The sequence below is a fragment of the Urocitellus parryii genome, chromosome 2 (assembly GCF_045843805.1).
Source record: "Urocitellus parryii isolate mUroPar1 chromosome 2, mUroPar1.hap1, whole genome shotgun sequence".
NCBI lineage: Eukaryota > Metazoa > Chordata > Mammalia > Rodentia > Sciuridae > Urocitellus > Urocitellus parryii.
In genome coordinates this window covers 125052133-125060548 of record NC_135532.1, presented here as the reverse complement: position 1 = coordinate 125060548, position 8416 = coordinate 125052133, and the positions used below count along the sequence as shown (strand labels likewise).

The 8416-nt window shown below is 34.9% G+C and overlaps 1 non-coding gene across 1 annotated transcript; it reads left to right on the top strand.

Moving 5' to 3' along the window:
- Positions 1-1328: 1328 nt before the first annotated feature.
- Positions 1329-1432, top strand: LOC113200542 (U6 spliceosomal RNA). Its single transcript, XR_003303065.2, has one exon. It is a non-coding gene; the product is annotated as a U6 spliceosomal RNA (small nuclear RNA).
- The last annotated feature ends 6984 nt before the right edge of the window (positions 1433-8416 follow it).

Sequence of the window (8416 nt, the reverse complement as noted above, 5' to 3'; positions counted from 1 at the left end):
GAAAATGGCATTTTGAGAGAAAGCTGTTTAGTACGGGGGTGTACCCCAATTTAAATGCATCAGAGTCTTTATACCATATTTTTCCCAACTTTTCCTGTAGCTGTGTGCTCCTTCAATATAAATATTTACTGTTTATTTTAAATATTATGAATTAAGCAAATAGTATCATCAGTACTAGCGTTAATTTAAAGTAACTTCTAGAATATAAACCTTTATTATTCTCTGCATTCAGTTGGCAAATAAGCCTGAGTCATGCTCTTTTATGGTTCCCTGGATCACTATAACTATTCCCTAATTGTTCTCCATATCTCCACGCTTACCACACTCCAAATTCTTCTATACCTCACCTGGAATTCCTTACTTAAGTCATTTAATGGCTCTTTACCCTCTTCAGGATAGAATCTAAAATTTTCACCAGATTATGCTACACACTTTATGACCTGATAGCTTTTTATTTTCCTTTCCATTTTTTACATCCTCCCCAAACATATAACTACTCTCAAAAATTACTCTGTTTGTAAAATTCTCCCTCAGCATTTTGACCTTCATTTTGTGACCAATAGTGACACTGCTTAGCATACCCTTGCCCCTTTATACCTGAGAACACTTTTTACTTAATCATCACATTTTTTTTCCCCCACAGGAAACCTTAAAAAGTATTCCCTGACACTTAGCATCAATATGTAAATACTGTTGCATTGCTTTAAATATATGAGGGTCAGATTCATGCTTTCTGATTGACTTCAGTTTTTCTTAAGTGTTTTTAATCATTTCAGTCAAATTCATTGGATCTGTCTTCAAATTCATTGAGATCATGGTGATGAAAGTTTTCTTTTTGTTCCCTCTTCAAATATTTGTCAGAATATCAGTTAAGCAAATATTTTGTAGACCTATTTGTTCAATTTAAACAGATGTCAAAAGGTATTACATCATTATCATCACCATCAAATACCACCATTTATTCATAAATAGATCAGTTTTTGGTCTTGTCTCCCTGATAATTTTTTTTAGAAGATACTATGTAGGTTAGGAAAAGCTTAATAGACCCTGGGCATTATTCTAATCAGAAGATGTGGATTAATTCTCACATGAATGCTATTAGGAAGGTATTTTTTTTCCACTTTATAGATAAAGTATAGAGAGATTAAATAACTTATCAAACAGTCTCACAAAATGACTAAATGTGAAGTTGGAGAAACAGTCTCTCTACCATCTGGACTTTTAAAATTGCTTTATTCTGTGAGACATATTTAAAAATATGTACTAAAAAATCTAAAACACACACTTCAATAATATTAGTTAGAAACATATTTTAAAAATATTTTTAAGTTTTCATATTGGCAGTGCATATATTAATATTAAAATAATGCAGAGATTAGCAGGGCCCCTGCGCAAGGGTAACACACAAATTTTTGAAGAATTCCATATTTTTATGAATATACAATGGTGAATCTCATTATTACAGATCTCCCAAACAAATTAATTTTTAAGATAATCATAGTTATAAACATCAGAAAGATCAGTAGGGAGAAGAAAACAGGAGAAGGTAGAAAGGGAGGGAAAAGGAATATACTGGGTACTGAATTAGAGAAAATTATATTCCATGTTTACATGACTATGTCAAAATGAATCCTAATGCTATATATAACTAAAAATAGCCAGTAAATTTTTAATTAAAAAAATAATCAGAATAAGCTGCTAATGCTTGTACCAACAATGTTCAGAAACACTAATGCTTAGCAATTTAGATGTGATAATTTTGTTAACAAAATAGGTTTGTTTTCTTCTGTAAAAATAAAATGTTGGTCATCAGCAAGGTTCAGTGAAGATATTAAAATATAGCTCTAATATTCAATGATCATCTAGAGCAATCCATGTCAGGGAGGTAGAAAGGACTAAATAATTTTTATATCCTCTTCTGAATATGACACATGACACATCATTATTCTGCTATACTTCAGTACTTGCTTAAAATATCTTCCAAAAGAAGAATATTCCCTCAGTTTAAATGAGCAAGTGCTGTGAACAAATAACCGATGATAAGATCCAGTTATTTCACAGGCATATTCCATTAACAACCAACTAGAAATTTGCACCTATGAAAAAATTGTTCTCAGAAAAGGTGTTTAAGACTGATAGATCTCATCAGTAAATTATCAGATATTATACGAGGCAAAAGTTGGCAAGAAAAGATAGGATATAAAACTAGTGATAGATATATCTTAGTTTAGCCAACTGGTCCATCTTGCATTCTTTTTGCAATTTGATCATTTTAAAAATGCTGATAGCCAACCTTCTTAAAGGAGTTTAAACATGTCTGTCTGACTCTTAAACTTAACAGGCATGTGAAACCCATCCTTCATGCACAAGAAACTTTGTTTTACTTTTTAATTTCTGGAAGGATCTCTTATTTTTTTTTTAAAGAGAGAGTGAGAGAGGAAAGAGAGAGAGAGAGAGAGAGAGAGAGAGAGAGAGACAGAGAGAGAGAGAGAGAGATAATTTTTTTAATATTTATTTTTTAGTTCTTGGCGGACACAACATCTTTGTTTGTATTGGTGCTGAGGATCGAACCCGGGCCGCACGCATGCAAGGCGAGCGCGCTACCGCTTGAGCCACATCCCCAGCCCAGGATCTCTTATTTTTTATCAAATCAACAAAATTGTTTTCCCTAAGCTCCTAGGCAAGCTAGTTTCTATGAAATACAGATTTAATACCTGGACTTTACATGTCATATCACTGAAAATTTCAATTCTCCTAGTGTGGGGGAGGGATCCTCATGCTTAGTAATGATACAGTGGCAGTGCCACCAATGTCACTAGTTGCTTGGGGAAATACAACCATAATAGCAAAATCCTGTTACCATCTAGTTTCATTAAAAGTCTTGGTGTCACTGCTTGACACCAAGCAGTATTGGTGTCACTGCTCTTGGATTCAAAACTTCAACCTTGTTTTATTAGCTGTGTTATCAACGTGACCAAAATACCAAACAGGAACTACTTAGAGGAGGGAAAGTTAATGTGGTGCTCATAGTTTCAGAAGCCTCAGCCCAAAGTGATGCAGCACACAAAGAGGAGGGGCTCAGCTGAGGAAAGCTGCTCAGCTTTTGGCAGGGTTGGCAAGCAGAGGAGGGGAGGACAGGGAAGATGAACCCTCCTTCCAGGGCATGCCTCCAATCACCCATCTCCTACAGCCCTGTCCATCCTGCCCACAGTTACCAGTCTGTCCATTCAAATTAAGATATACTAATGAGGTTATAGCTCTTATAATCTAATCATTTCATCTCTCGATATTTTTGCATTAAGAGGAGGCTTGGGGGGATATCTCAACTCCATAATAAGCCTATATATAGGCTTGAGTTCATTACTATGACTACCACACAGACTCAGAAATGTTTTTTTTTCTTTTTTAAATATATTTATTTTCTAGTTGTAATTGGATACAATACCTTTACTTTATTTATTTGTTTTTTATGTGGTGCTGAGTATCAAACCCAGGGCCTCACATTTCCTAGGCGAATGCTCTACCACTGAGCCACAACCTCAGCCCTCAGAAAATTTTTTAATATGTACGCTGAATAATCTGATTTTGTTTCTGATGAATTTGTATATTACATGTGTACACCCCCAATTTGTGCTTATATGATTTGCTTCCTTTTCATTAACTTAATATTTCAATATGAACAAATAGAAAATAATGGGGAAAGGTATTCTTGTACTTAAATTGTGACTCATTGCTACTATGGACAATTGACTGATTAATTTTGAAAGTGAGAGACTTACAGATTAATGGTAATCAATGGCAATATTTATGGAATAACTTCCTTGCCTCTTTTTTTGTGGCAATACCTCAATGTCAAGAAAAATATTGCTGAGAGACATATTGTATGAACTCAGACTTTACATAAATTGAGGAGAGAAAAGGACATATAATTTGAAAACTCTTTTAAAGCGATATTTACATATTAAATAACAAGTTCCTTTATTTTCAGATTCTGTAGATAAATGCCTAAATATAAGAGAGAATGCTTCTAATTCTTAACATTTTAAGAGTTCTCAGCATTTGTTAGGTGCTATGTAAGTTTACTTATTGAGAACAGCATATTTTAAATAAAAGCTTACAAGGACAGTGCGGTGCTGGTATGCTAGATTAGCCATCTCAAGTGCCTTTACCAATTGGGCTAATTATTCTACCACATAAAAAAAGGCACTGAGGAAGAAATTCCACTTATCCTTTTTTACCTGTGTCAGTTAACTTCTCTCAATATTCCTGAAACTGAAGCATCCAAGCTCCTTAAAGCTGGTCACTGGGGATGTGATTAAATATAATCTCCCCTGACTAGATACCAAATAAGAAATTTATTGAGCCAGCAACTTCAATCTGAAATTTCTGCTGCTTTTGATGACCCAGAATTGCCTAAAATTCACAATGTGTAACTCCATACTTAAAATTGTTTTTCTTTGGAAGATTTCTGACCCCACCATCATGAGTCTGTCCCTTCTCCCACTGACAATACCTGCTTTGTACCTACATTTGTCCAAATCCTATACTTTCTTAGCCCAGTTCATCAGATCATAGTTGGGCAACTAATTCTGGGGCTATCCATCAATAAGAAGCCAAAATCTTGTCCAATAGAATCTTGCATAATCAGCATCCACTTTGGGAAGGTGTAATTCAGAAACTGAGAGACTATTGTCAAGACAGCTGTGCAGCTGAGTTGAAAAGTTGTGTAGTACTGTTACCAGAAATACGAAAATTATGGCACTGGAAAGAGACAAGTGGTGCTTAGAAGATGAAGAAGAGCAAGATTTATTCAGCACTGACTCAGCAGAGTCTTCTCCAAAAGCACCACCTTTTCTTCTTTTATGAAGTACAAACTTCCAGGTTTCAAGATTTTCTCATACAGGTGGCCTTGATTTCTCTGCCTTTCTCTAGGTAACTCTGGTTCCTGCCACAGCTACTGAGAAAATAGGATTACAGAAGCAGAAACTAGCAGGTTGCAGCTAATAACAGATATAGAAAGAAATGTTTTAGGAAGGGGTTGCTTCTTCAGTATCCCAGAGCTGAGGAAGACCCTTTCAGCAATCTGCAGAGGAGGCTTCTCTGCAAGAAGGAATGTGTGGAACAGGCTTGGCACATCTCCTCCATTCACTAAATATATTTAGATTAGTGTTCATTAGTGATATAAGTCAACAAATGTGATTGAATTCCCCTCATTGCCACTATTATGCTAATCCATAAAGAAGAGTTGGCATTGAGATGCAAGTCTCTAATTATCCCAGAAACTAAACCAAGAATATCACCATTTTTTTTGCACATACGATCTACAGGACAGATGACTTTTGAGGGGGAAAAATGCAGAAGATTCATATAATAGACAGAAGAAGATAAGGTCCTTTCCTTGTACCACTATTTCTATGGTAGAAAGACCACCTTACTGACTTACTGATGATGAAGAGCCACACCTGAATTCAAAGTGGATGTAAAAGCAAAATCTATCTGTATTTTCTGCCCTGATCATCATTTCTATTTAAATAGACTTCTCTTCTAAAAGCATAAATATCAGGCATATTTATTTACATCAGTCCCATAGGTATTAGAAAGAATTTAGAAATCCTAATAAATGTGGACTTTTTAGCCAGTGTCACCAATGACATAAAAGAAACAAGCAACAGCAAAGAAATAACTATACATAACAAGTCACCAGGTATATCTTCCCTCCTCAGCTTATGACAAACCTGAACTTTATATGATGGTGATAGTAATAGGTTAATTTGAGTTGAGGCAACTGTTATGTATATTGAATCTGGAGTCAGCACTAGATCCTACTTCTAGTTCTGTCATTGAGAAGGTATTTCTCTAGGAAACTTGATAAACCTCACAATCTTTATGTTGTTTTTCTTTTTTAAAATATCTTTATTTTGTTTATTTTTCTTTATTTTTTATGTGGTGCTGAGGATTGAACCCAGGGCCTCACATGTGTAAGATAAGCACTCTGCCACTAAGCTACAACCCCAGCTCCTCTATTTTATTTTTCTTAAGAGAAAATAGCTGACAGGATTACTCCAAGAAGAATATTTTTGACTGTATTAAGTATACAAAAGTGGTAGTGATTAATACAATCACCACTTCTAATAACTATTCCTTTGCTTGAGTACGAAGTTTCTGAGGATGAAAAACAAGCCTTTTATTTTTTTGTTCTTTTCAGAATATCACACAATGTCTGGAACCTAGTAGAAACTGCAAAATTACTTGTTACTTTTAATAGAATTGCACCAGACAAAACTAGGACTATATCAGTGAAGTGGGAGTAATAAGCCAGCTGGAAGAGGTTTATCACACACACTATGTATGTTGGTAGAATACCAGCCACACACAAGGAGCAGCCGGCAGAAACTGGAAATGTATACAGACACATAGGACATGCTGCTAAGAGGAAACCATTCACAGAAAATGGGAAATGATTAACTCTAAAGACCAGAAAGGGAAGAGTAGGTAAGTGGATTTTAACAGTTTGGGACAGCCTTGGTGCTGATAGCTGTCTGCATGGGACATACAGGCAAATCATGACAGCAACTGGGAAACTTAGAAAATTTAGTTTTAGCTAAAATTAGAAGCTAGCTAAACTAAGTTAAATTTTAGCTAAATTTAGAAGCTAGCCTGAAGTTGCCAGTCAACTAGATGACAACCAGATGAATTTGAATTTTAGGTAAATAGTGAATAATATGAAACAAATTATCTATCCTTAACTTGCATGTGAAACCGTAATCTTAAAGAAGAGAAAACATATTCTAAGAATATTTCTATGTATAGTTTAACATATTCACTAAAGAAAAATTCTTTGTTATTTGTCTGAAATTTGAATTTAGTTAGTGTCCTATATTTTTTGTATGAAGGATAGGATACTAGGGTAAAGCAGGACTGCATAGAGCAAAAACACTGGATGGGTGTACAATAAAAAGAAAAAACAAAACCCCAGAGGCCTGGATACTGAAATTCAAGCTTAGTCATGGAACAGGCTGACTCTTCAGAAAGAAGGCTAAGGAGCTGTTCTCAGGTTTCCAATAACTTAATAAGCCTGAATCTGATGGCTGGGCACTTTCAAAAATCCAGGATCTCCTATTTCTCTGTAAACAGGAACTGAAACGATATTAATACCTGCATCTGTACAAACCTGAAAGTGTGGATTTGGAAAGGAACAGTGTCAGGAATCTAAACAGGATTCATTTAGGACATATATATTCAGGTAAGTACTAAAAGAAGGAGTCGCAAAACTTTGCACAGCTGAAGGCAGTAATAAGAAAACTGCGATAAGGAACTTAGTCATAGTCCAAGGAACAGCTTTCTTTCTACCTCAACTTGCAGCTTGCAGCCTCCCTGCCAAACTGTCCCTTTAAATTAACCCCCTAATATCCTTATCTTATTAATGTTTCATTTCCTTTTTGGAAACTTTGATTGGACTGTGGAGTACAGGCATTCTAACGATTAGCTTGGATTAGTGTAAATAAATCAGGCTTTTGCAAAAATATTAACTGGAGCCACTTTAGGGAAGTTATTTTCAAATTTTACAGTTTCTGATACATAAACCTGCACTCGTAAGCTTTCTACAACCTTAAATGCCTGTCAATACGAGACAAGTAGGAGTCAAGTTTCATAGCATTTCCTGATGAGGTTTGGGTTATCATTTTATGGGAATTTATTTGAAGAATATCATTATTTTTTTAAGGTCCAGGGACTGTTTTATGGTGTCAGAGAAAGTTATTAGTATGTAATGCCTAGGTTCAGTGCCCTACAGCACAAGTTTGTAGCAAATGCTGGTATATTTACATGATGTACTAAAAAGCTTGACTGAGTTCAGTTACTAATCCTCAAAGCAAAATCTTTCACTTAAATACTTTTTAGTATTTCATTATACAATAACATATTTCTATATTTTTCTAGCAAAATTGGTTGCCATGTAGGTCATCTGACCCCCTTCCAGGAGGTTCATATACAGATTGGCCTTGAGAAATCAAGTAGCAATTCTTCCACTAAAATAGGATGTAGTATTAATAGTAGATTTTTTTCGTACAACACTTCCTTTAAGTCTTTTTGAGAAATGGCAGTAGCCCTAGAGATAAAAACTATGGCTCTAAACATCAGAATCTTTCTACTGTTCAAAGATTCACATACAAAGCTCATACAAATACTAAATGGATGAAAAAAATAAGAATGGGTACTGTTATTCAATCTGTGCTGTGCTGATGACTTACTCATTCTTTAGATTTTCTATTTGAAATACATTTAAGCTTTGAAAAGGCTCTACTACTGTAATCTTTTTCAGTGAGACATTATCCAATTTGCCTTTCCTGTCAAGTTATAAACTAGGAGTCTGTGACTCCACCTTTATTCTCAGGAAAGCACAATTTCATTTATAGTA